The sequence below is a fragment of the Malaya genurostris genome, chromosome 1 (genome assembly GCF_030247185.1).
Source record: "Malaya genurostris strain Urasoe2022 chromosome 1, Malgen_1.1, whole genome shotgun sequence".
NCBI lineage: Eukaryota > Metazoa > Arthropoda > Insecta > Diptera > Culicidae > Malaya > Malaya genurostris.
Window position 1 is genome coordinate 100,201,896 of NC_080570.1, and position 14,379 is coordinate 100,216,274.

General features: G+C 39.8%; 1 long non-coding RNA gene and 1 pseudogene across 2 annotated transcripts; both read right to left on the minus strand.

Annotated features, from left to right (window-relative positions):
* Positions 1-4,833: 4,833 nt before the first annotated feature.
* On the minus strand, positions 4,834-5,604 carry LOC131440206 (uncharacterized). 2 transcript variants are annotated; one of them, XR_009231354.1, is made up of 3 exons: positions 5,309-5,604; positions 5,018-5,221; positions 4,834-4,957 (listed from the first exon to the last, which is right to left on the minus strand). It is a non-coding gene; the product is annotated as an uncharacterized LOC131440206 (long non-coding RNA). The 2 variants fall into 2 exon arrangements; XR_009231353.1 differs by having other exon boundaries at positions 5,303-5,604.
* A 5,476-nt stretch (positions 5,605-11,080) lies between these two features.
* On the minus strand, positions 11,081-12,283 carry LOC131440212 (proteasome subunit beta type-7-like; annotated as a pseudogene).
* Between the last annotated feature and the right edge of the window lie 2,096 nt (positions 12,284-14,379).

Sequence of the window (14,379 nt, forward strand, 5' to 3'; positions counted from 1 at the left end):
TTGATTTTACATTTGATTGATATTTTGCATGCGTTCGACGGTATGAACACGCCTTTGCAGATATTCTTCACTGGCCCCGCAGGATGTGGTAAAACGTTTACTCTGAAAATATTGATGGAGACTTATAATCGTTTTAGTCAAGCACACAATTTACTTAAAAACGCATATGTCGCCTGTGCATCAACAGGGAAAGCAGCGGTAGCTATTGGAGGCACTACAGTTCATTCTGCTTTTCGAATTTCAATGGCACGTAGAAGTAGTTCAAAACTTGGGTTCGAAGCACTTCAACTGTATCGCAATGCTTTTGCAGGCGTTAAAGCGATTATTATCGACGAAGTAAGCATGATTGGCGCAGATATGCTTAATATTATTCACACTCGGTTGCAAGACATCACTGGGAACTATGATGATCCTTTTGGCGGAACTCATATAATATTCTGTGGTGATCTTCGCCAACTGCCACCTGTGAACGCACGGCCAGTTTTCAAGCCATGTAAAAACTCTATTCTTGGACCTGTACTCTGGCAATCACTTAATTTCTTCCCATTAGTTCAAGTTATGCGACAAGCTGACATTGAATTTTCTTCCATACTTACTAAAATAGGTAATGGTATGCCACTTACTGATTTTGAAAATGAGCGTATTGAAAGCCGCTTTCGAACAGCTGAGTGGTGTAAACAAAATGTTCCGAATGCTATACGTCTCTTCCATCGCAATATGGATGTTGAAAGATATAATACGGAAGCATTGCGTGAACGAGAGGGCTATGATTTTATTGTCAACGATGTTTTCACAGGTTATCGAAATGCGGAACAACTAGCTAGTGCTAGATTAAAGATGCATAAGATGAGCGTAGTGGAAACAGGCGGTCTACCTTATCTATTACGGTTGACGCTTGGAATGCCCTATATGATCTCAACTAACATTGATGTCGAAGATGGGCTAGTTAACGGGGCCATAGGAGAGCTTAAATTTATCGAACATGATGATGATAATCCCGAAGAGCGCATTATTCGATTATGGCTAAAATTTGAGAGTAATATTATCGGTGCCAGCTTAAAGGTCAAATCTAGACCTTTAGTGTATTCTAACCCAGGTCAACTGCAATTTGATTGGGTACCTATATTAAAACGATCAGCCAATATTAAGCTTGGTAGCATCAACTGTAAAAGAATTCAATTTCCGATAGTTAGTGCATGTGCACTCACGGTCCATAAATCGCAGGGAGGTACATTTTCTGAAATTGTACTTGACTACGATAAATCTTTGGAACAACAACTAGTATATGTTGGATTGTCACGGGTGACAACAATGGATGGGCTTTACTTAACTAACCAAAAGAACTTCTTCAAATTTTGGCACTCAAAGGGTAGTGATTCGCCCAGAATGACGGAACTGAGAACAGAGTTAAACCGACTATCCAGTCATAAACTATCCACAATCAGTGACGCACTGTTGGATTTTATCGCTATGACAAATCAAGGTTTAAGCTTAATCAGTTTCAATGTTCAAAGCTTAAATGCTCATGCTTCAGATATTTTCACTGACAATATACTAACAAAAGTTGATATTTTAGCATTTAGTGAAACTTGGTTGGACAATTGTTCTGCAGTGAGTATAACAGGCTATAATTGCATCGCCGAATATAAACGTTCTAATTGTAGAGCTGGTGGTGTTGCAATTTACCTAAAGGACACTGCGTCTTTGATTGCTACTGTTCATAAACTCGAACAACTTAGTGAGCAATATGATGAAAATTTGTTGTTGGCTGACAATTTCGGCGACATATGTGCAATCGATATTATGCTAAATGGTATAAAAACACTGTTAGTTGTTCTATATATTTCGCCAGATACAACTTACAAAGAGAAGCAATTTTTCATCACGCGTAATTTATTTTTATATTCTCGTAAAATTACACCGATGATCGTTGTGGGGGATTTCAATATAGATGCCTCAAAACAAGATAATATTAAATTCATTGATTTCATGAGCAAGTATATGAAGCTGGATATGGAATCTGATCCTTCACAAGCTACTACGATTGGAGGCACATGTATCGATCTTGTTTTTGCTAGGAACATCAATGTAGAAAGCCGTAGATATATTTCATACTTTTCATATCACAGGCCTATTGTATCATTGATCAATCCAGCAACTTGAAGTTTCCTTTACTGAAAGATTGTAATCGATTGTAAACGCTATACCTACACAAACCATATCAGTATCGCACCCACGGACAACAGCCTGGTCAGCCTGGAAACAGATGAAGGAAGTCAGCGGTATCCATCGAAAGTCAACGGTATCCATCGGAATTCGAACTCAACTCGTCACTCTCCATCACGAACGCTTTCATAAAAGGTTCTTTTCAGAGCCACCATTATTTTATTATAAAGAACTATACTGCTTATTTCATAATATTTAATTGCGTTTCAGAATGATTAATGTAACTAATCTGTAATCTAGTCTAGGCGCATCGTTTAAAATTCTAGTAATGAAAGAGGGGGAAGTTGCACAATTCAAACAATCGATCAACTACCAATTCGAATTCGGAAGTATAAATAAAGCGTGTCATATTCGTATTCACGACATCCAGTTATGTCTCTGACATTACACACCCGTACTTTTTTTCGTGTGCATCAGTGAACATAGAAACAGTGAGTACCGATGTCTTCATCTGTGAAATATGCAAAGCAAAAGCAAACACCCCCATGAGCCAACGCGGAAGTAGTATAAACAGTTCGTCATCTGAGTCTCGCTCAAAAAAGCTTAATTTACAACTACAACAATTAGAAGAAGCTAAGCAAATACGGTTGAAACACGAAGAGCTTCAGCGTTCACTTCGTGATGCTCGTTTGAAACTCTTAAGGGAAGAGGAAGAAGATCGACGTAGGAGTTTCCATCAAGAAATTGAGTATTTGTCTCAAAAACATGAGTTGGAACTAGCTCAGACGGAGAATTCAGAGAGCGAAGACAATCGAAGTCACATTAGCATACAGAGCAGCAAGAGTAAAGTCGAAGAATGGATAAGCAATCAAATTCCGATTGGTGATCATAGATCTGGTCAAGGGTATCAGACAACTGCTACGTTGGAAGATGTTGTAGAGGAATTTCATTCATTAGATCCTGTCGGCTCGATGTCTAAAGTGACACATCAGGTGACATGTCCCATTTCACGTTTGCAATCACGGAAAACAGTCAAACCAGTAGTTCAGACGCCTATGAAAACGGATCAAAAATCATTTATGAGTAGGATGAGTAACCAAACTAAATACTGGTCTTTACCTTCACCGGAAGATAAAAACGTGAAACAAGATAGTGCGCTCTGCTTATCTCATCGAAATAATTGTTGCTGTAGCCGTTTAGATGCCACAATTGACAACACTGGTGTTTCACTATCAGAAATTCATTCTAGGGCCAATAACGTATACAAGCAAGTTGAGGGGAACGGAGTACGAACTGCTCATAATAGCTCGAAAAAAAGTGTCAAGGAATTGACCAGAGATAAAATTGCAGCTCGACAAGTAATGCCAAAAGAACTGCCGGTGTTCGATGGTAACCCAAAGGATTGGCCCATCTTCTTGAGCTGTTATAAAACGACAACTGAAGTATGCTGATATACCGACGTTGAAAATTTGATGCGTTTGCAACGCTGTCTACGAGGACCTGCATTGGAAGCGGTACGTAGTCGATTACTGATTCCATCGTCGGTGTCCTCCGTAATAACGACACTTCAGATGCTATTTGGAAAGCCGGAACTAATAATGAATGTATTGCTTAGGAACGTTCGAGAGGTTCCAGCTCTCAAACCTGAACGCTTAGATATGCTAATAACATTTGGAATAACGGTACAGAATTTGTGTGATCACCTAGAAGCAGCTGGTTTATCCTCGCATCTATGCAATCCAGTGTTATTGCAGGAACTGTTAGACAAACTTCCGGCTGGATATAAATTGGAATGGGCAAGATTCCGGAAACGATATTCGTTGGTTAGCTTACGAACATTTGGTGATTTTATGGAAACCCTCGTTGAAGACGCCAATTCGGTTACCACTCAAGTGTACCCGGAAATCAAAACAACACGGGATAATCAAATCCAAAAACAAAAGCCATACTTTAATGTGCATGATATCAAACCCGAATCGCAACCACAAAATAACGAGGCAGCAATAGACGCCTTTTTATCTTGTTCCGAATGTAAAGATGCGGTGCACAACATTGCAAAGTGTGACACCTTTCGGAAACTTACTGTGCAGGATCGTTGGAAAATGGTGCACAAATTGAAACTTTGCCGGCAGTGTTTAGATCGTCATGGCAAAACCGACGGGCAGTGGATCTGTCCTACGGGAACATCTTGTGGTGTGAACGGTTGTTCTAAAACCCACCACGAACTGTTACATGCTACAAAACCACAGAACATTGAACAAGCAGCATCGATTAATCATCATCATATATTGAGCACTACCTATTTTCGGATAATACCAATAAAGCTTCACGGAACAGGCTCTGTGATTGACACGTACGCCATGCTAGATGATGGTTCATCAGCAACACTAATCGAAGAGAGTTTAGCAAATCAGTTAGGCACTAAAGGTGAGTTGGATCCACTATGTTTAATTTGGACTGCCAACATGTCACGGTCGGAGACGAAGTCGAGGAGAATCAAACTGGATGTATCGGGCTACAACACAGCTGATATACATATATCCACTAGATGATGTTAGAACAGTATCGAAATTGGCACTTCCAAGGCAAACGTTACGTATTAATCAATTGGGAAAACAGTTTACTCATTTGAATGGAATACCAATGACAGATTACACAAACGCCATTCCGCGAGTCTTAATTGGGTCGAACAATGCCCATCTCCTGGTTTCTTCCAGAACTAGAGAAGGAAAAATTGGTGAGCCAGTTGCCGTTAAATCCCGCCTTGGATGGTCGATATTTGGCGGTGGAGCTAAAAACCAGAATTTTATTAATCAACACTCAGTTAAACTATGCGATTGTCAAACTGAACTACACGAGCTAGTCAAATTGCATTTTTCGGTTTTTCGGTGTTGGAGCTTTTCCGTTGGAATCGGAAGATGAAAAGCGAGCAAAAATAATTTTGGAATCTACTACGAAACGACTTTCAAACCGATATGAGACGGGACTTCTGTGGCGCCACGACGTGTTCAAATTTCCTAGAAGTTATTAGATGGCATTTCGAAGACTGCAATGTCTGGAAAGAAAATTGAAAAACAATGAGGTACTGTATGATAATGTCCGCAAACAGATACAAGACTATCAGAGTAAAGGTTACGCGCACAAAGCTTCCGCAGCAGAACTGAAGAAATTTGACCATATGCGAACTTGGTTTCTACCCTTAGGAGTGGTTGTGAATCCAAAAAAACCGTCTAAAGTGCGTCTGATTTGGGATGCCAGTGCTTCTGTGGATGGTGTCAGTTTGAATAGTATGCTACTCAAAGGTCCCGACTTGCTGACACCATTGCCTACTGTGATGGGTCGTTTTCGCCAGAGATACGTTGCCGTAGTAGGAGACATACAGGAAATGTATCACCAATTTCGCATACGGGAGCAAGAGAAATCTGCACAATGTTTCCTTTTCCGGTATACAGCGGAAGACAAACCAGAAACGTACATAATGGATGTGGCCACCTTCGGCGCGTGTTGCTCTCTAAGCTCAGCGCAGTTCATAAAAAACAAGAATGCAGCTGAACATGCTAAGGTTTTTCCAAGAGCCGCAGAGGCTATATTAAAAAGCCATTATGTTGATGATTTACTAGACAGTTGTGATACTGTTGATGAGGCAGTGGATTTAATTCTTCAGGTAAAACAAGTTCATGCCGCTGGAGGATTCCACATAAGAAACTTTATGTCAAATCGCTTAGATGTTCTCGAACGGGTCGGGGAACACTGCACTGAAACGGAAAAAATAATTAGTTTCGACAAAACGGCAAACAATGCCGAAAAGGTATTGGGAATGGTTTGGATTCTCAAGGAAGACAAATTCACTTTCTCCAATGATGTTCGACCAGACTTGCACGATGTGGTATATGGCGATAAAGTTCCAACTAAGAGAGAAGTCCTACGTTGCGTGATGAGTGTATTCGATCCACTCGGTTTGGTGGCTTTCTTCACATTCTACGGTAAAGTTATCGTTCAAGATATATGGCGATCGAAAATACAGTGGGATGACAAGATTTCGACAAATATTCTGCAGAATTGGAAAATTTGGACGCAACTTTTCGCTGAACTGGACACTGTTAGGATAAACCGTTGTTATTTTTCCGTTACTAAGCAGCCTAGTGAGATTGAACTGCATGTGTTTGTTGATGCTAGTGAGCAGGCCTACGCAAGCGTCGCCTACTTCAGAGCTATAATTGATGGGAAACTGGTTTGTGCTTTAGTAGCGGGAAAATCGAAAGTATCACCATTAAAAGCAATGTCGATTCCGCGTCTAGAACTGCAAGCTGCAGTATTGGGTACGAGATTAGCAAAGACGGTTTGTGATTCTCATTCATTACCCATAAGAAAGAGATGCTTCTGGACAGACTCCCAAACCGTGTTAGCGTGGATTGGTTCAGATAGTAGAAGGTATCGCCAGTTCGTGGCATTTCGAATTGGAGAAATCTTGAGTAAATCTTCAGTAGATGAATGGCGTTATGTTCCGTCCAGGTGGAATGTAGCTGATGACGCCACTAAATGGACGAAGACTCCGTCATTCGATCCAACCAGTCGATGGTTTTCAGCGCCTGATTTACTACGGCAGTGCGATGAAAGATCATGGCCTGAACGAAAGACTATGGAAAATGCCGTGGAAGTACAAGAGGAGTTGCGAGCCTGTTTGGTACACCATATAAAAGAATGCGATGAGATCGTGAACTGTGCAAGATTTTCGAAATGGGAACGGATCTGGCGCACAGTGGGATATGTTTACCGATTCATCGGAAATTGCATGAAAAAACGCATGAACATTGACGGACAAATGGGTCCGTTGACACAGGAGGAACTTCTTAAATCTGAGACTTACCTTATAAAAATGGCCCAAAAATCTAGATATCCGGACGAGGTTGTATTACTGAGAACCCAACCCCCAGAACAAGGATGTGTCTTAGAAAAGTCTAGCGCTTTGTATACGTTAAACCCAATTATGGATGAAAAGGAAGTTATTCGTTTGGATGGAAGAATTATACGTGCACCTACTCTGATAGAGGACACGAAGCTTCCCATAATACTTCCCAAAGATCATTTAATAACCACCTTGATCTTGGACTCCTATCATCGCCGTTATTTGCATGCAAATAGGAATACGGTCTTAAATGAAGTGAGACAGCGTTATTATATACCTAAGTTACGCTCATTAACGGACAGAGTTATACGGCATTGCGTATGGTGTTAAATTTATAAGGCAACCCCATCAATTCCCAGAATTGCCTATCGTTTGGTTAACTCCTAACTTGAGACTGTTTAGCTATGTTGGGATTGATTATTTTGGACCAATTCTGGTTAAAGTTGGACGCCGCAACGAGAAAAGATGGATTTGTTTATTTACCTGTTTGACGATTAGAGCAATTCATTTGGAAATAGCACATTCTTTGTCTACCGCCTCATGTAAAATGGCAATCAGGCGTTTCATTGCTAGACGCGGAGCACCCTTAGAATTTTACTCCGACAATGGCACGAATTTTCGGGGAGCGAGTAATGAATTGAAAATACAACTAGATGAAATGGATATTGCTGAATCGTTCACTAATACTAGTACTAAATGGGTATTCAATCCTCCGGAAGCTCCCCATATGGGGGGATGTTAGGAGAGGATGGTTAAATCCGTAAAAGTAGCGCTGGAAGCTATGCCTGCTTATCGAAAACCCAATGAGGAAACTTTGGCTACGGTGATAGTGGAAGCTGAGTCCATCGTTAATTCACGGCCACTAACATACGTACCTTTGGACACTGAAGATCAAGAAGCGATAACCCCTAACCACTTCTTGCTACTTCATTCAGTAATAGCCGTTCAACCGAGAAGGTTGTGTATAGAAGCGTAAAGTTTAATAACGCTGGTTGGTTTACACGCGTTAAATACGACAACGGTTGAACTACAGGTAGAGACCTGTTGGCAGCAGCCGTTAAAACGTATAGTCGTGCTGCATAAGAGAGCCCTAGTGCTGGGCCAAGCTGGTGAAGGAAACAACAAAGGGCGTTTCCCAAGCTCTACCCAGGCCACAATAGTGCTGAGCAGGAGAGTGCAAAGGCACATCGAAGAAGGAGAGTGCAAAGGCACATAGAAGCAGGAGAGAGCAAAGGCACACCGGTGCGAAGGCACTTCGGTGCAGAAGCATATCGGCGCGGAGCACAAGGAAGAAGGAGACAAGACAACTCGGTCTTTCCACTGCCATACAACACGCAGGTATATACCGGTGACCTGCGCTGGTTACAGCTGGCGAAGACAAAAGTAAATCGGAAATCGAGTGGTGCTGGATGTCAGGTAGCAGTAGCATCACATCCAACAATCAGCAACCAACAAGAACATCTAGAGCAACGAGGATCTACACGGCAGTGCAACGGAGATAGACAACAATTTCAAGGTAGAAGTTTATTTTTTTCCTTTTGATTGAGTACTGTGTAGTTTTGGTTTCATTTTTTATATTAAAGTTTGATTAAAAATTTTAATGTGATGGATGAATCCATGGACGTAAATCCTAGCATGAATCCGATACCCCCACGAACGAAAAAATATCAGGAGAGCTCTTCTGGGCCTTGGATAGTCTTTTTTAGACGTATATCAAAGCCATTAAACATTTTACAAATTAATAAAGGTTTGACTTCACGATACTCTTCAATCAAAGAGATCATAAAAGTAAATAACGATAAAATTCGTGTTGTGGTAAATAATTTGAAACACGCGAATGATATTGTCTCTTCGGAACATTTTATTAAAGAGTATAAAGTTTACATACCCTCCAAAGATGTCGAAATTGACGGTGTTGTTACCGAAGCGAGTGTTTCGGTAGATGATTTACTCAAGCATGGTGTTGGTCGTTTCAAGAACTCTATGCTTGAGGGTGTAAAAATACTGGAGTGCAAACAACTGTACTCAGTAGTACATGAAGAGGGAAAAAAAGTTTATCGTCCATCAGACTCGTTTCGAGTGACATTTGCCGGGTCTGCGTTGCCGTCCCATGTCTATGTCGATAAAATTCGTCTCCCTGTTCGGCTTTTTGTTCCAAAAGTAATGAATTGTACGAACTGCAAAAAATTCGGCCACACAGCTACTTACTGTAGTAATAAATCAAAATGTATTAAGTGTGAAGGGCCTCATAAAGATAATGATTGCAACAAGGAAATTGAAAAATGTATTTATTGTGGGGATAGCCCTCATGATGATATTTCAGTATGCACTGCATGGAAAGTGCACAAAGGCAAAATTAAGCTTTCTTTAAAAGCACGGTCTAAGCGCACATATGCAGAAATGCTTAAAACGGTCATTGATGTCCCTCCTTTGGAAACCGAAAACGGGTTTTCAAATCTAGAGGAACCAGAGGACTCTGACTCAGACGAAAATAGTGAAGGTAATTCGTTTATCACTACCCAAGGGTCAGTTAAGAGAAAGAAGTCTTCCTCCAAATTACCAAAAAAGACACCTAAAATTTCATCTTCAAAAAAAGATCCCCGTGTTAAACAAAAAAAGTCAAAACCAAAGACTGTGCCTCCTGGTTTGTTAAATTCACAAACCAATCCAGGATCTAGCACAGAAAAAGATAATAATCCAGTGGGCTCCATTTCACAGCCACCAACAGGATTACTGAAGTTTTCGGAAATTGTTGAATGGATTTTCTCAGCATTCAATATATCTGAACCCTTAAAGACCCTCATAATGGCATTCCTTCCAATAGCTAGAACCTTTTTGAAGCAGTTATCAGCACAATGGCCAATTGTCTCAGGTTTTGTATCTTTTGATGGATAATTTATCACCCGCCACAAATGATACAATCACTTTCCTGCAGTGGAATCAAATACAAATAATAATACCCCTAAGTCCCATACATTCGGAGCGCTAATGTTTGGTTCACAGAATGATCAATTTAGCCTAGCATGTTTTACTTTTTCGTCATGACAGCTTAGAAAAGTTGAAAAAGAAAATCTCTGGCAACACTACGACATCGAAGCATGCTAGTAATTATCTAAGACAAGACCTGACAACTGGCTTCTTATTCTTCCTTCCGAATCATCCTTCTCGTCATTTTCGCCCTGTGGAATAAATACCAACGTATCGGCTACAGTGTAGCTATATTTACAGAATTTTTTTAATAACTATGCTAGGAAAAAAATATTACATTTAAATTTTTAGACTTTAGGTTTTTGATTTGAAATAAACATAAAACATGTTTTGGTGAATGCATTTCTTTATTATATATTAATGCTTAAAAACAATTAATTGAGCTTTGATGACAAAACACAAAATATCTAATGTTGAACGAACAATCGGATCCATTGTTGACGTATTACCGGATTTTTTGGAAACCGGGAAAAGTCAGGTTCGGATAGAAATGCTTAATGCGACCACAGTGTGGAACACAACAGTTCATTCTTCTCGTAAAACTAAACACACTTTCGAGTTTATACTAATTTAACAAATCTTTTTTTGGTTACACTTTAATTCACTAAAAAGTAAGACGGCTTGATGCCTATTTTAATTACACAGTCTTGCCACTATAAACATTTATTACCAATGAGATTGAAAAAAAAGTTAAACATTCTCCGAAAATTTTCATTTTCATTGGTGAGCTAAAATTATACATTTTAATAAATTTGTTTTCTGATTTTCTTTATACCTGGCATCATTGCTCGCGTACCCTGCAAAAGTTTTTTCTTTTCACAATGTGCAGGTGGCAACATCAAAATCAGCCAATCAGAAACTGGTCCATTTTGGAACAAAAGCAGCCCCCCCAGATGTCAGGTCTTGTCTTAGGTAATTATCATGAAAACAATGCGTCGCTATCGAATAGCGGATGAAAACATTTATGAATGAAATGACTTATATTTCAAAACGAAAACTTCGGTGATTTGAGGTATTTTATTTATTCCATTACCAAGTTTCATATTGTTTTTTTTTTAATGGAAGAACCATATTCATAACTGACGCCAGTGTGATATTCTTCTGGACCACAAGTGATCGACAAATATCCAACAAGTTGTTGTAGCATATCTGGAATTGTGTATTTATTGACGTTTTAATATGTTAAATAATAAACGATTGAATCAGAGATCAGAGTGCGCTCGCATTCCTCGGTAATATCAATGTTGAAACATTTGCTCTGTTGAACTGCCGTTGTTGTAGTCATATGCGAGGGAACGGCTACCTTTTTTAGTAGCTTCCTCGAACGTCCTCAAATATTGTGCATCATTCTTTCTAATCACACATAGATCAATGTAAGAACCGGATCCTAAATCGTTGAAAATTCCGGTTTCCAGCGAGACTCGAACACGGACTGCAAGTCTGCCCGATCCCATTGTTGCATAAGGCAGCTTATCTGTCGATCCGTGAGGATAAATACAATAAATAAACGATCCCGTATGATCTACACCCCCTAAAACCAAAGCAGCGCTAATATGACCTTGATAGCGAAACAAAAACTGTTTCAACATCGTATTAGCAATAACTACCGGGACTGTTCATCCAGTATTTAACCGGTGTAATTCTAAATTTGACGATATCATATGACTGGTTATTTCCGTGTCAGCAGCTGTTCCGGCACCACAGTAGTTCATGTTTTTAGTCAAGTAGTGAATATTTTCGTTTTTATCCTCCACGATTGGTCTCTCAGTAGCACGAGTTTTAATAGCTTTCGGCGGAACAAATCGTTGGTGCATTGTTGAGCATTTCTATAAAACATCAAGGTTAGAAATTCAAGTCTTGCGTTTCCTCTGACGACACTAACCTGCGACAGTTTTCAAAACTGAATCCGGGTGCTTCCAGATGTCGATAGTCATATCGGTTCTTAGTCAAACAATGGTAATCACAAAAAGCAGCTTCAATTACATTCAAATTCTTTCGGATTTTCCACGATCTCGAAAAATTAAACATCTTTGTTTATGAGCATAATAAACAGTCACTATGGTTAGAGTGACTATAATCAGAGTGGCGACAGCTGTTCGTTTGGAATGACAGCTACCAGTTCCAAACGAGCAAACGACCTGTCAATTCAATGTAAAGCTAATGGAATGTTTTGAATTGTTGCCAACATTACGGATGAGATGTCGTCACTCTGGTTATAGGCACTCTAACTATGGTGAATCATTTTCCAGTCATCAGAGTTGCCAGTTTTATATAAAATTCAATAAGGTACACCGTCACTCTGACAGTGTATCATGACAGTGTACCGCACGATGCAAAATGTGTCCTTGAAAATTTGTCGGAGTACTCCGTATTATAATTTGTATTTGGTGGAATTGTCGAAGCATCATGCCAAAACTTGATTCATTTAAGGTTTTATTGCATAGTCAAAAATGTGATGTATTTGCTTTGTGTGAAACATGGCTTACATCAAACATAGCCTTAAATTTTAATGACTTTAACATTATACGTCTCGATAGAGACTCTCCGTATGGTGGAGTGCTTTTGGGAATTAAGAAATGCTATTCCTTTTATAGATTAAACATCCCTTCAACTTCTAGTATAGAAGTTGTTGCTTGCCAAATAAACGTTAAAGGCAAAGATATTTGCATAGCTTCAGTTTATATTCCTCCAAAAGCACAAGTTGGACAGCGGCAGCTTAATGAAATGGTTGAAGCCCTTCCTGCTCCACGATTGATTCTGGGGGATTTAAATTCGCACGGTATTATGTGGGGTTCCGTTTACAATGATAGCAGATCATCTTTAATACAAAACATTTGTGACAATTTTAACATGACGGTATTAAATATGGGTAGCATGACACGGATCCCAAGACCTCCTGCACGCCCAAGTGCATTAGATCTATCTCTTTGCTCAACATCAATTCGACTAGATTGCACCTGGAAAATATTGCCTGATTTACACGGTAGCGATCATTTACCAATCATCATCTCAATTAGCAGTAGCAATTGCATTGCTACTTCAACTAGTATTCCATATGATTTGACAAAAAATATCGACTGGATTAAATACCAAAGTAGTATCTCTAGTATTTTGAATTCAATGGAAGAGCTCTCTCCACTTGAAGAATATGACTTCCTCATTTGTTCGATTCTGGACGCAGCAGAACAATCCCAAACTAAACGCTTTCCTGGGCCAACGACTAACAGAAGGCCTCCCAACCCCTGGTGGGACAAAGAGTGCTCAGAGGCTAAACTCGCAAAACAAAATGCTTGCAAGACGTTTCTAAAACGGGGAGGAGGAACTCCTCAGAATTTTGAAAAACTTATGGTGTTAGAAACCAAGTACAAGAGCATACTTCGAGCCAAAAAATGTAGCTATTGGAGACATTTTGTCGAAGGTTTGTCAAGAGAAACCTCAATGAGCACTCTTTGGAACACGGCCAGACGAATGAGGAATCGTAACGTGGGCAATGAGAGTGATGAATACTCGAACCGATGGATATTTGACTTTGCTAGGAAAGTTTGCCCAGATTCTGTTCCTACGCAGAGCATTATAAGGGAATCTCCTCCAAATAATGGTTTTATTAATAACCCATTTTCAATGATGGAATTTTCTATAGCACTCTTGTCTTGTAACAATAACGCTTCTGGGTTGGACAGAATTAAATTTAACTTGGTGAAGAATCTGCCCGACCTCGCAAAAAGACGTTTGTTGGAATTGTTCAACAAGTTTCTTGAGCAAAATATTGTTCCACCTGACTGGAGACAAGTGAAAGTTATCGCCATTCAAAAGCCGGGGAAACCAGCTTCCAATCACAACTCATATAGACCCATTGCGATGTTGTCCTGCATCAGAAAATTGTTCGAAAAAATTATTCTACGACGTCTCGACACTTGGGTCGAGACGAACGGTTTGTTGTCAGATACTCAGTTTGGCTTCCGTAGAAATAAAGGGACGAATGATTGCCTTGCATTACTTTCGTCTGACATCCAAATTGCCTTCGCTCAAAAGCAACAAATGGCATCTGTATTTTTAGACATTAAAGGAGCATTTGATTCAGTTTCCATTGATGTTCTTTCAGACAAGCTCCACCAACATGGACTCCCAGCGGTTATAAATAATTATTTGCACAACCTTTTGTCAGAGAAACGCATGCATTTTTCACATGGCGATTTGGCAACATTCAGAATTAGCTACATGGGTCTCCCGCAAGGCTCATGCCTCAGTCCGCTTCTCTATAATTTTTACGTGAATGACATTGACAGCTGTCTTGTAACCCCATGTACACTAAGACAATT